The 14,631-nt window shown below is 33.8% G+C and overlaps 1 protein-coding gene across 1 annotated transcript in view; it reads left to right on the top strand.

Annotated features, from left to right (window-relative positions):
• The first annotated feature begins 233 nt into the window (after window positions 1-233).
• Window positions 234-14,631, top strand: part of LOC124540136 (sodium-dependent noradrenaline transporter-like) — a 69,177-nt gene continuing 54,779 nt past the window's right edge. The window contains exon 1 of the mRNA XM_047117582.1: window positions 234-374. The gene's annotated coding sequence lies outside the window, so the exon portion shown is untranslated. The remainder of the gene's footprint in view (window positions 375-14,631) is intronic.

The raw sequence follows: 14,631 nt of genomic DNA, 5'->3' as shown, positions 1-14,631 counted from the left end.
TTTACACTTAAAAATCTATATATTATACCTGAAATAATTAAATAAAAATATTACCTTTGCTTATAAGTTATAAAAAAAGAAAAACATTTGAATTTCGAAGACGAAGAATAAAAAACAATTGAAAACATTCAACGCAGTACGAGCGTACTCGTTTACACTGAAGGCTCTTGCTTGCATCGTAACTCCGAGGCTTTCCTCACTTACATACGTTTGGTCCCAGTCGCGTGTTATGCCTCGTTGGAGACGCACGGGCGCGTTTTGCTGCACTTAAAACTTTGTTTATATCGATATATTAAATAATAGTGATTTAATAATAATAATAGGAATAAACGCGTTTTTATTTTATTCGTTCAAAAAGGAATCGTTATTTGAAGGTAAGTTTAGTGATAATTTAATAACAATAAAATATGTTTAGCTGTGTTTTTAATTAATTAATGTAAATATTTAATTAGGTAAATTTATTTCATTAAAATGTACCTATTGAATTTAACTTTATATAATTTTCTCGAATAATTTTATTAAATAAATATACAATTATTATTTACCAATTGTATGATTATTTTCTAAAATAATATAATTGTACTAAACATTTTTAAGCTTCAAAATTTAATTTATCGTTAAAAGATTTAAATATAAATAATTAATAATATTTTGATTTACAATGATGATTATTTCATTAAAATATATATTTTACAAAAGGGATGAATAATTAAAAAATAGATCTCTAGTAAAAAGTATTTAATCTTTCTCTGAAGGTAGAGATTAATTAAACTTTTAGAAAAAAGTAACGACGGCGGCATTTGAACTTTGTGGTTTTACTTGGTCTTCTATTTGAAGTATTCAGTTTAACCTTTTTGGACGTAAATTATTACATGATATACTATTTTTACTTTAGTCAATATCAAAACTAGTGTTATATATGTTGATACAAATATTGTTACTTCTTCATGCTTAAGCTGCTAAACCTATTTAGATGAATGTTGGTATGGAGTTTGAGTCTCGGGAAAGGATGCTTAGGTATCTATAATTCATTCCTTTAGGGGGTAAAATATTAGCCCCAAAGGGGTGTGCCAGTTTGTATACGTAAGGATCAAATGGCCTGAAGCCACTGGTTCAAATAATTCAAAACAAATTAGCATATTATGAATTTCTTTAAAAAAAATGACTTATGTTATCATAAACACACATAATATACTAATTCATTAGGTATTTTGTACGTTAATAACTCTCTCTACTCTTTAATGAACTTTACTAGTTACTGAAAATTTACAGTTCATATTTTATCATAATAAATAATGACTTCAAAACAAAATCAATGATCGAAAGACTTACGAAATATTACGATACAAATATAATATGCTACGATAAAACATGAAGTACAGCGTTCTTATCAAACAAGTCGAAAATATGAATATATTCCAGCAATTTAATTATATTTATTAATTTTTATTTTCGATAAGATTTAATTACTAAATAATTTTTATTAAAATGGATTAGTAAATAAATCTAAAATGTCTTTACTAATGTCACTTTATAAATATGAACATTTAATTAATACTATGTTAATTGAATCCCTATGCAAGGTGAGGATGAATGACCTTTGGCTGTCCATTGCTTTATATTAAGAAAAAAAAACTAATTTTATATAGAAACTAGCGTTTGTAGTATTCGATTATTAAAATATTTTTAACATTTTATTAATAGGCTCAAAATAACATAATTACGGGATTAAATTGAAAGAAAATTAATTTATATGAAAAGAGCAATCTAAGCAATCATTAATGCTTCTAAATATATATAACTGGCAATACAATTATGATTACTTATTTAAATAAAGAAAATGTTTATTTTATCAAATATCGTGTAGGTTATGTTTAGTTTTCTAATGTTTACTTTCAATTTATTATCTATTTCTAGAATTATAATTATTTTAATGATATAGATAAATCATTAATGATTTTATATTAGATACATTTATAAAATATAAGGATGTGTCATATTTGAATCCTTAACGAATGAGAGTATTTAAAAATGTAATAAGGGAAACTGTTGATAAACGATATTAGACTTAAAAATTATAGTATTTAAAGGAAAGAAGTGTCAAAATAGTTCAATAAAATTTTTTATTGTTTATGAATTATTTTCACTAATCTAGTTTGGGCTACGACGCAAGCGGCGTGTAATATGAAGCCAATGTAACGCTTAATAGTGCCGAAAAATATTTATATACCAATTTAATTCAATTGTTTTGTGTAAACAAATATTTTTGTAAATAAGTTTAATGAACGCAAGATATTGTTAAAAATAAAATTGGGAAAAAAATTACACGCAAAATTTTATTTTTAAATCACCAAACAACTAAAAAAAGTTACGTAATCGATCCTGTTCTGTTTTTTGTTTACCTATTTTACCTCAGAAATTCGTCATTTATGAATCAATTTTGAAAATTCTTATTTTCTTTCAGCGCAACATATTAAATATATATTAGTATATTTTATTAAATTTGTATTATTTTTAATGTAATGTTATTAAGTAGGGCTTGTTATTTTTTGCGCCAAGAATCGGAATTGCGGTTTAACTGAGAAATGCTGAGCATCCTTGCCACCATTCCACGCGGTCATGATTTATACAGGAACTATTTATAATTCTTATTTAAAGATAAAAAAATAAAATAATTCTTATCTTAATCAGGATCAGAAAGACAATGATTTCATTGACACTTTGAAGTTTTTTAGCTTTGGTTCCTAGATTTTTAATTAGATTTGCGTGAGGAAAAAGCGCATATAGTGACAAGGTCCACACTTACAGACCATTGCTCCAAAATTATTCTCCAGTCAAATCTGTGTTTATTGTGAATTAGTCAACTGGGTGGATTATAAAGCACAAGGGTGTGCGCAAGCCCAAAAGATCTTGTATCTTGATCTATATCTATCTTGATCTTGATTTTGTATCTTGTGAAGTCAAGAGAGGCTGTCACAGTCTTCGCGGGCGATCCGCCCTGGGAGCTCCAGGCGGAGGTGCTCGCGGAAGTGTACCGGTTCCGGGTCGAGGCGAGGGACCGCGGCGACCGTCCAGGGTCGGCGGAGATCGGGCGGATCAGGGCTCTAGCCCAGCAAGCCCTGATCGCCTGATGGCAGGAGGATCTGGGGACTCCCACGGCGGGCCTAGCGACAGTGGAGGCGATCCGTCCCCACTTGAGTCGCTGGGTCGAGAGGAAGCACGGCACACTGTCGTATAGAATGACGCAGGTACTTACCGGACACGGATGCTTCGGTAAGTACCTGCACGGGATAGCGCGGCGGGAGGAGTCAACCTCCTGTCACGAGTGTGGTGCGCCAGTGGACACGGCGTACCACACCCTGTACGAGTGTGCTGCGTGGGGGCCCCAGAGGCACATCCTTGCGGCGACTATGGGCGGAGACCTCTCGCTACCGAGCGTTATCAAAACCATGCTCGGTAGCGAGGTGTGCTGGTCAGAGATGCGCTCCTTCTGCGAAAGTGTGATGTCGCAGAAGGAAGCAGCGGAGCGGGAGCGGGAAAAAAATGCCGCCGCTGACTCGCTCCGCAGAAGACGACCGGGGAGGAGGAAAAGGCGCTACGCGCACCTTCTCCCGCCGCCTCAATAGGCGCCGCAGGGACTAGGGGGGTCCCAGTACCCCGGGAATCACCCCTAGGTGTAAGAGGCCCGCATAGGTAGGCCGACCGTCAGGGCGTCACGGTAGCATGCGTAAGCGATCCCGTGGCGTCCATCGAAAGACGCAGAGGGTACCGCTGGTTTTTTAGTGGGTAAACCCGGCGTACTTGGGCGCACTCGGCGTTCAGGGCTCCGGGGAGTCCCACACACCCCCCCACTTTCCATCACGTGGGGGAAGCGCGCAAAGCGTTTTTCCAGCGTAATAAAAAAAAAGGCTGTCACAGTCAATCATATCTACGCGGATAATATTACAGAGGGCAAGTGTATCTGGACTGTCATAATCCAATGTTACGACAAAACATAGAAGAATGTAAAAAATATAAAGCACACAATCAACAGCTCTATGTTTTTTCCAAGACACGAAGTATAAACAATATTAATTTCTATATTTCGTGGTGCTACTAATGTTTTGTGACAGAAAAAACCAAAAAGTTTTTATGTCCAAAACTTTGGGCATTATAAGCTAGTCACTAGACTAACGAGTCCGTCATTATATTAAAATTACGTATGGTACTAGTATCATATAGTACTTTTTGAATTAAAATTAATGCAGAGTTTGAATTATATAATATATAAATCTCAATAAACATATAGCATACCTTTTGCCTCGACTGGTGACGGTTGAACTGGTTCAGAATTTGGAAAAATGTCATGTAAAAATCCTGTAATTCTTATTAACTTTCTCGGACTTAAAAATTTAATAACAAATGTAAACTCCGTGTTCTAACTTGAATCCACGATCTTCTGAAAATATTTCCTTGTTCTAACCACTCAACTTAAAACCTAAATAAAAGTTATTATTATTGGTGACAGCCAGCTATAATTGGAGCGGAACCTTTTTTAATTTTAAAATCAAAAATCAAAATCAAAATAAACTCTATTCAAGTAGGCTTTTACAAGCACTTTTGAGTCGTCATTTTACAATTAAGTGAAGCTACCACCGGCTCGGAAAGTAGATTCTACCGAGAAGAACCGGCAAGAAACTCAATAGTTACTCTTTTTTAACATTTAAAAAATACAAAGTCATATTAATTAAATACAATTATTTAAATTAATATATCCTGCTTAGAAGTCAACAGGTATTTAATTCGTATATTATTAATTCAATATAAATATGTAAATAAATATTTTTAACTGCAGGTACATATGATATAACGCCTCTTCTAAAGATGGTGATGCATTGGTTATGTAAGAAATTAAAAAAAAAAACGGCGCCTATGTTGCTAATCAATGTTGATCACTAAACGTCAACTTGAAGGCTGCATAACGATACTAATAAAATAAAAATAAACTTACCAATGTATTAATGTATTAAAAGCAAATCCAATACTTAATATATTTTTCATTAACTTAAACAAGCACACAACCAGTACTTTCTTGTATTTGTTCAAGGCCTGTAAAGTAATAAGGCTTTAAGCAGGTAACGAGTTCGCTTAGCTGGTAATATAGCTTCAAGTTCAAACTGAGAGCCTTGATAACTTCTATTTGAGTTTCGTTCCCTTGAAATAATGCAAAGAAGTATCTAGTTGCAAGCTGGCTCTATAAGTGGATGCACTCAGATCGTATTAGCGGAAGTAAATTTATTATTGTACAGTAATATTGTCGAATACTCGCCGGGGTTGATAATAAAGCTGTTTTCTTCGTAGCGAATCTTATTCTTGGAGATGGATTTTTTTTTTATTTAAAATTATTTTCAAATGACGGCGTATTGTTTATGTAATAGTAATGTTTGTTTAAGGTATGAGATGTAAGGTGGTTAGACCAAGGGAATATTCTCAGAATGTTGGGGATTCAATCTAGGGCACGGAGTTTTTAATTTTGTAGTAAGCGGTGAAGAAAAACGTCGTAGGAATATTGCATGAATCATTTACGTAAATGCATATGCATTTATTAATCTGCATTTAAGCTGCATTTTAGAATTAGTTTACAAATTTCGTCAAAAGAACTTTGTCAAAATAAGCTGAGTGGGACAATTATGGGATGCTTTTTAATCAAATTATATTCAAACTCAATATTTTCGTCCCTTAAAGCGATGCACTTGGCTATGCGATTGGTTGGTTTTTTCTCTTTGGTTATATAAAAACTTCAACCATTCCAAAAAAAAATATGATTAAAGTACATTATAATATATACTCAATAAATATAATACATTAAAAATAATACTATTATAACAGCTCGTGAGTCACACTGATTATAAAATACTTTTATTGCTATATTGAAGAAACTGGTTGGAACTGGTTTTTGCGGCTTTTCTTTCACAAAATATTCCCAATATTCTTATCTAGTCCATTACTTATCCCATGAGATCAATATAAAACTATAAAGCTGTGTGTTATCAGTGACATAAGTAACGTAAGGGCCTTCATTTAATAGTAAATATCTTGTTACATAGTTGAATGGCACGTCGAGGAAACTGTCTTCACTTTTTTTATTTTTGGAAAGAAAAGGCCGGACTATTCGGTTGCTAGGAAATGTTCTCGAAAAATTGCCCTGTGAATTGTAACTTTGGTTAATAGTAATAGTGCGTTCAGCATCTTGAGACTATCCTGCCTCAAGGATTAAGCTAACATATATTTTACTTGATGGAATGCTTTGTTGGTGGCGCTAGCCTGTCTAGGTAAGTGCCACCCACTCTTCAGATATTCTTCTGCCAAACAGCAGTACCCAATATTTTTGTGTTCGGATTTGAAAGTTGAGTTAGCCAGTGTAATGATAAGTACAAGGGATGTAACATCTTGGTTCCTAAGTTTGGTAGGATATTAAAATTGTTCAGAGCTCGAAAGTCGTTGGGCATTGGGGACCACTGACGATCAGGTAGTTCCCCCCCTCCTTTTATTTATGTCATAAAAAACCTGTTTATCTAAAATCCTGGGTAGCACCCCACCAACTGTGTGGTATCTGGGTATTAACCCACACTTTGAAAGTATAGTCAGCACAGGAGAAAGTCTGTTGAAATCCTTCACCAAAGTTTCTTTATGAAATTTAATATTTTCTTTTACTCTATAAAATATCAGAGGTCTGTTAAAGAGTCGAGGAGAACGATAATACCATTAGCTTTTTGAATAAATATAATTTTCCTTTTAAATCAACTTTTGTTGCATAGATCGGAATGGTGCTATTAATTCGAAAATCCGAATCAAAGTTGTGAACTAAGAATTAAATTTAAATTCGAAGTCAAATCAGTAAAATTACTCAACGTACAATTGTTTACTATTCACCTAGCTAATAAAATCGAATTACCTTAACACTTTTTTTAATTAAAATCTAATTGGAAGTGTTACACTTAATTATTACTGTAGGTACCATCCACTCAATCTATCGATGAGTGGGTGGTACCTACTATGAGACGGACTTGCACAAACCCCTTCCACCAAAATTCATGACGAGATTTTCAAAACTATATGTCTAATTGTCTAGAATTAGGATATATCTTGGAATACCATTACTTAATTTTTTTTTAAATATTATTTCGTTTGCTATAGAATTGATTAAATATTATTCTTAAAACTTGAACGCCTCATTTGTCTAGTAACTATAAAGCCGAAATTCTTAAGTTTTTGGGTCGGACCGACAAAGTTTGTGTTTCGGTTTGAAGGGTGAGTGAGCCAGTGTAGCAAGTCCAAGGGACATAACATCTTAGTTCTCAAGAATGGTAGCGTATTGGCGATGTAAGGAATGGTTAATATTTTGTACAGCGCCATTATTTACGGGTAGAGGTGATCGCTTACTATCAGTTAAAAAACTGCCCAGGGCGTTGAAATTGGAAGTGTGTTCACTACTATGTTTCGGAACGCACGTAAAACCGCTCCAGTTCTTGAACTCTTCCGGTTGTGACGGCTTCGTCGTTTTCTCGGATTGTGATCTGTGGAAACACAGCATACAATTGTACACTTATATATTCTGCGAAGCTGTCTGGTCTTCCTTAACATTGGTGGTCGAAATAGGTTAAACAACAATATAATTACTATAATTACAAGATTCCTTTTTAAAATAAAATGATTAATTCTTACAAATATTGAAAATCAGTTTGTTTGTTATGCTTTAACATCTTAACTACGAAACCGATGACAATAATAATAATAAATAAATATTGGACAACATCACATACATTACTCTGATCCCAATGTAAGTAGCTAAAGTAGCAGTGTTATGGAAAATCAGAAGTAACGTACGACCAACACCCAAACTTAAGACAACATAGTAATGTAATGAACTTTTTCTATACTGAGTCGGTCGGGAATCGAACCCGGGACCTCGGAGTAGCGTACCCATTAAAACGGGTAAACTCGCTACTCTGCTACGGTAGTCGTCAAAATCATGAAAATTTGTTACCTTCTCAGAAGTAGGTACTGAATAGATAGCATAGAGCAAAGCCTAAATTCTTGAAAGTGTTGCCAAGTAAATATTCCTCGTAACTAATTCCTCTGAAGTGATGTGTTGTCAACAACGTTTTAGCCGCTAAGGAGAGATACAATGTTATAGGAAAACGATGTTTAAGCAGTAATAATATGTTTGTGGATAATATCCGTTGTGGTTCAAATTTCCGTCTCAATTATACCCCGAGCTCGTCTGTTACGGGTTCACGTCATACTTGACTTATTTTCAACCGACTTCAGAGAAGGAGGTAATTAAGTAATGAACTACTTATAGATTTAAGACGGCGAAAATGTCTGACCCAATAATTCAAAAGAATTATTATAGAAAAATTAAACTTTTTGTACTATATTAAATTTGTATGTATGTTGTATGTAATTATCTTTACATATGTGTGTATTATGTATTGTATACAGTATATGACTTATGAAAGTGATTGTATCCCTTCCCAAATTTGTTTTACAACCAGTCCCAAAGGTTACCTGGAAGAGACGCTGTTTTAGCGATAAGATTGCATGTTGCGTTCATGCAATTTTTGTTTCATTCTTATTGTATAATTTAGTTTTAAGTATTGTTTTTTTATTGTATAGGTTGGCGGACGAGCATATGGGCCACCTGATGGTAAGTGGTCACCGTCACCCATAGACAATGACGCTGTAAGGAATGTTAACTATTCCTTACATTGTCAATGTGCTACCAAGCTTAGGAATAATTAAGATGTTATGTCCCTTGTGCCTATAGTTACACTGGCTCACTCACCCCTCAAACCGGAACGCAACAATACTGAGTACTGTTATATAGCGGTAGAATAACTAATGAGTGGGTGGTACCTACTCGGACGGGCTTGCACAAAGCCATACCACCAAGTAAGTATTGGTGCAAAAAGTAGTAAATATAAATAAAACTTCAATTTGCATGAGGTTGATATTAATGAATAGTTACTATTTAAAAAAGCAATACTGTTATTACGTCTGTTAACATCAAACTCGAATACAAATAAAATTATTTCTATGCATTGCACTGTAGCAAAGGAGAGTTCATTCAACTCGAATTTAACTTGAAAGAAACAAGAAGAATATGTTTAATTTATTTAAGCTTATATTAAAACCTTTTTAGTAGTATACTTTATTTAATTGCTGACGTTTATAAATTAAATTATTGAATTAAAAAAAAAAACAGTAACAACGACTTCACCTCCACAAATTCAATAAATAATGTGCTTTCGCATATTATTAATTTAGTAAAAGACAATTAAAAATAAATTAACTAATTAATTTGTTAAGAACTATTATATGACGAGGACTATTTTTATAACCATACCATGTTAAATTAAGACAAAATTAAATAAAAGATTCACTAACATTATATAGAGCCACATACAATAGAAAGAGAGAATAAGAAAGAGAGAGAAGTTCGCTTTAAGGGGGCAAAACGCAAATCCTTGCGTGGCGATTTCCACAGTTCTCTTCACAGTAAGCCGTGACTTGTAGGTACACGGATTACTGTAAAGAGAACTGTGGAAACTGTTTCTGTAAAAAGACTTCATTCAAAGACAGTGATTAGAACGCGTGCATCTTAACCGATGATTGCGGGTTCAAGCCCAGGCAAGCCCCACTTATATATGTGCTTAATTTGTGTTTATCATCTCGCGCTCGGCGGTGAAGGAAAACATCGTGAGGAAACCTGCATGTGTCTAATTTCATCGAAATTGTGACACATGTGCATTTCACCAACCCGCATTAGAACAGCGGGGTGGAATATGTTCCAAACCCTCTCCTTACTGGAAGAGGAGGCCTTATCTCAGCAGTGGGAAATGTACAGCATGTCCTGCACCAATATGAGTTAGTGGGTATATATGTAGCAGAGTTTTATGCAGGTTTCAGGAGTTTATGAATAGTTCATCTCGGAATCTAAAACTCTGAGTTGGTAGATATTTTAAATTAAATATAGATTGATTGTAACTATTCCACAGTTACCAGCGTCTAAATTACAATTAACAATATAAAGTATGGAATTATTTTCAAATAAAACAACAAGGCTTTTAGTATATGGGATATACTAAAATGTGAAGATAAATAAATGCTATAGTTTAAAACAATTGCATTCATACGAGTGTATTCGTTTATTGCGACATTTTGTTGCAATTCATTTTCAAAGCATTTAACTAAGTGTTCTCTCGCGCTACAATATAATTAATGAAATGGATATTAGCGCAAACCAAATCTAAGTGTTTTAACAATTGTTTTACACTCGTATAAGATAAATATATATTATAAATTCGAAAGTAACTCTGTCTCTCTCACGTCTAAATAGCTGAAAAAATTTAGATGAAATTTCTTATAAAAATTGTTGACACAGGCTATTTTTTTTAATTCACCCCCCGAAGGAGTAAAGTATGGGGATAAGGGAGTAAAATATAGGGTTTTTGTGCTAAAGGTAAAGTTTTATAAATTTCACGCTTGTCGCAAGTGCACCTAGTTTATATATAAATAGTTGTTGTTCTGTACGTGATTTTAATGAGAAGCAATTATTGGCGGGACTTAGGGTTATACCGACTAGAATGCTACTCCCTTATCTGTCATGTATACCGTACATTTATTTATAATGCTGGGTTGACCTATCCCTTTGGAGATATTTACTCTTTTTATGAAGATGCACAAATCACCACCGGACCATCACGGTTGTAATACTATATAATTATTTGTTATTACTGTAATAGTAGGAAAAATATTTTTATTGATTGTATTGATTGATTAATCAACTTAAATGTTTATTAACGAATGCCCAGCGTCGGACACAAGTAAAGTCAAAGTGAAAAATAAAGTATTTTAAAAATTAATTAAGCAGGATTTTAAGATAATGGTCAAATAAATTTCAAGTGAACAAAGGGTTTCTATAATACAAAAGATAAGATAAGGTTTACCATCTGACTCTACAGATTGACCTCGGATTTAAATTCCAAATGTATTCGAATTTAATTCTGAGGGAGCTGATATTGATGGTAGGACTTTGTGGAAACACGTCCGGCTAGATACCACCCCCTCTTCATATATTTTACTCCCAAATGGGAGTATTTAGTATTGTCATGTTTCACTGTGAAGGGAGAGGAAGTAGCACTATGGACATAACATCTTAATTCCCAAGATTATTAGCGCATTGATATGAGGATGATTAGAATTACAGTACCAATGCTTATGAACTATGGTGACCACTTACCACCAGGTGGCCCATTCGGCCGTCCACGACCAAAAATCAACAATATTCGAAGACGCTACTTTCGCAACGCTGAGTACATTTTGCAACGTTGGATGTTGAAAGTCAAAGTCAAAAATCTTTATTCAAAATAGAAATTATTACACTTTCTTATTGATAGACAAAAATCTAACACCAGTTCGGAATATAACGCCTCAGACCTGAGAAGAAACGGCGAAAGAAACTCAGCGGGATCTTTTTTTTTCCATATCATGTTACATATACAATATATATTTTTTATAATAATTTCAATTCAGATAATGTCGGTAAAATATTGCATAAAAATTTAATTCAATATATTGTTTTAATAAAATTATAGCAATTTTAGTTTGCTCCTATAGGTCTGAGGGTTTGTATCTATTTGCACATGCGATTAGGCCCTAAGTGTCTTCATATCGCTGCGGATATATCAAGCCCCCTGGCAAACGATCGTTGTACCCTTATCTGCTTTACTGCTCTGCTAATGCTTCTTGTTATTGTGGTGCTAAGTTACTGACTATCTAGAAAAATATAATGGTTAATTTAATTACTATTTTAAAATGGACGTAGATGCCCAAATACGAAAATGTGAGGAACAGAAAAATGCTTGAATAATTCAGAAATGGAAGTAAGAAGAAAAAAAAACACAGTCATTAGATATTTCAACAAATCAGTATTGCTAGCTACAAGATGCCGTCAATTCTGAAAGCTGTCAAATTCTCATATTTACAGTCGGGGTAAAAAAGGTTCGTCACCAGATAAGATCTATTTTTGTGTGCACAATCTGCTTTACCGATCGAGAATGACGTATTGCGTCGCAATCATTTGATGTTTAGATTCAAAATGTATGTGTTATTTGGCGGTAGAATAACTAATACTATTTATCACTGTATCAATAATTAAAGGATGTTTTTATGTCCATTATTTCTATGTAAATTCCGATAGTATACTGACTTCTTGAATTATAAAACACAATCCTATAGTACTCGGAACGGTATCCTTGAGGTGATCGTTTCGTGCGATAATGGAATCGCCATGCCCTTGGCACTTGTTAATATCATTACAACCCTCCTAATGATAAATCAAGTCATGCATTTCACAGGAATTGTGGTTTCACTCAATGGTGGCGACATAGGCGTAATTATTAAGAAACTACATACAAGTATCGCTCGCATTTTACGTATTTGGTTGACATGTGTTAGGCAAAAAAGTAGCCTAGTTCCTTTCTTGGAGTTCAAATTTGCTTCATACGAAATTTCATCGAATTCGGTTAAGCGGTTTGGTAGTGAATGAGTGACAGACAGACAGACAGATTTACTTTCACGTTTATAATAATAGTACAGATATCACAGTGTAAAACTTCTGTTTTGATGCGAGTAAAATTTAAATGTCAGATTTGATCACAGTCTTTCTTACATAAATGATTGTCATGTGCATTAAATTACATTATTAATAATAACACTACTCTTTGCAACCAGAAGGGAATAAGAGACAAAACAATACTGGATCAGCATTGTAAATCTGTTTATTTGAAAAGAGTTTATGCGAGTTTCATGCCGTTTCTTCTCGCTAGAAGCTGCTTTCCGAAACGGTGCTAGTATTTAATTATTCACCATTCTAAAACGCTTCATTGTGAAGTTTACTTGAATAAAATTGATTTGATTTGATTCTATTGATTTGGAAACTTCAACAATAAAAATCAACAACCAGTTGAATAAAAACGGCTTACGTGACCTCGATCATGACCAACACTCCTTATCACCATCTTCCGTTAAATAGCAGGCTAATGTCACGTTATTTCTGAGTTAGTTTTCGTCGGCTGGTTATTGACGATGAAAACTCCTTGAACTACATATATTGCGAAAGAAAATCATTCTGTTGGTCATTAGATAGTTTGACAAATATTTGACACTGTATGACTAATTATTTGACACTGTTTCGGATTCGAAAGTTCTGAAAATATTACACCCCGCTGTTCCAATGCGGGTTGGTTAAATACACATGTGGCAGAACGACTATGAAATTAGACCCATGCAGGTTTCTTCACGATGTTTTCCTTCACCACCAGCGCGAGACGAATTATAAACACAAATTAAGCACATGAATATTCAGTGGTACTTATTGAGGTTTGAACCCGCAGTCATCGGTTAAGATACACGCGTTCTTACCACACGAGAGATCCTCCCCCTCGTGGGAAACCAGTTGTCAAGCTGTCAGCTTACGTGAAATTTTATTTCTTAGTTAAGGCGTTAAAGCATAACAAACAAACTCACTTCCACACTTCCAATATTTATAGAATAATTAGGATTATCTCCCAAATGTATCTAATCTTGATCAACTTGAGCAAATATTGCTACCACTAAAACACAATTTGTTTACAAGGTATTAAACGACATTTCAAAATGTATATAGATCGGATATGCCAAAGTTCTGGCAGCGTTACCTCGTTGTAAAGCCAAACTGCATGTGCACTGATAAAACTGACAGGTTTTAAGTCACTCGATGTAATTCCTCCTCAGATCTTCGAGTAGAGATACTTTAAAAAATAACAGCCTGCATATGTCCCACAGCTTATTTAGACAGGTTACCTCACGATGTTTTATAGATTAAATACCGTATTTGAACTCACAATAATATATTAAAGATAAGACAAAATTTAGCTAAAATCGAGGTCAACCATTGGGCTATATAGGCTCTAAGTTACTTAACAACCCCTATTATCAATCTGATTGGATGCGGTGCTGCATATTATTACTTCGCACGAGATCCATTAATATTAAGACAAAAAATATAATCAAATGGATTCAACATAATATAATATCTTAATTGACTAATATATATTATAATTAAATGCAATAAATTTTATTATGTAATAAGTAAATGTTAATAAAAATACAGGAATGGTGCGTTTTGGAAAAAATATATACTTGAAATATTTCTTGGATGCCAAATATATAAAAATATGTAAAATCTGTGCAGATGGAAATTTAACATGAAATTATAAATAACAATAACAAAGTTAAAATTACGATGTTTTAGCAAATGACACAGGCGATTATTTATTGAAAATATATTTGACGACCGTGGTCGAGTAGTGTGTATACCGGTTTTCATGGGTACGCCACTACGAGGTCCCGAGTTCGATTCCCGGGCGAGTCGACGTAGAACATTCATTAGTTTTCTACGTTGTCTTGGGTCTGGGTGTTTGTGGTGCCGTCGTTACTTCTGATTTTTCATAACACTAGTTCTTTAGCTTGGGATTTACATTGGGATCAGAGTTATGTATGTTATGTTGTCCAATTTATATAAAAAATATATGCTAATATTGCAAG

The sequence above is a fragment of the Vanessa cardui genome, chromosome 24, assembly GCF_905220365.1.
Source record: "Vanessa cardui chromosome 24, ilVanCard2.1, whole genome shotgun sequence".
Taxonomy (NCBI): domain Eukaryota; kingdom Metazoa; phylum Arthropoda; class Insecta; order Lepidoptera; family Nymphalidae; genus Vanessa; species Vanessa cardui.
This window is presented reverse-complemented; position numbering and strand designations above follow the sequence as displayed.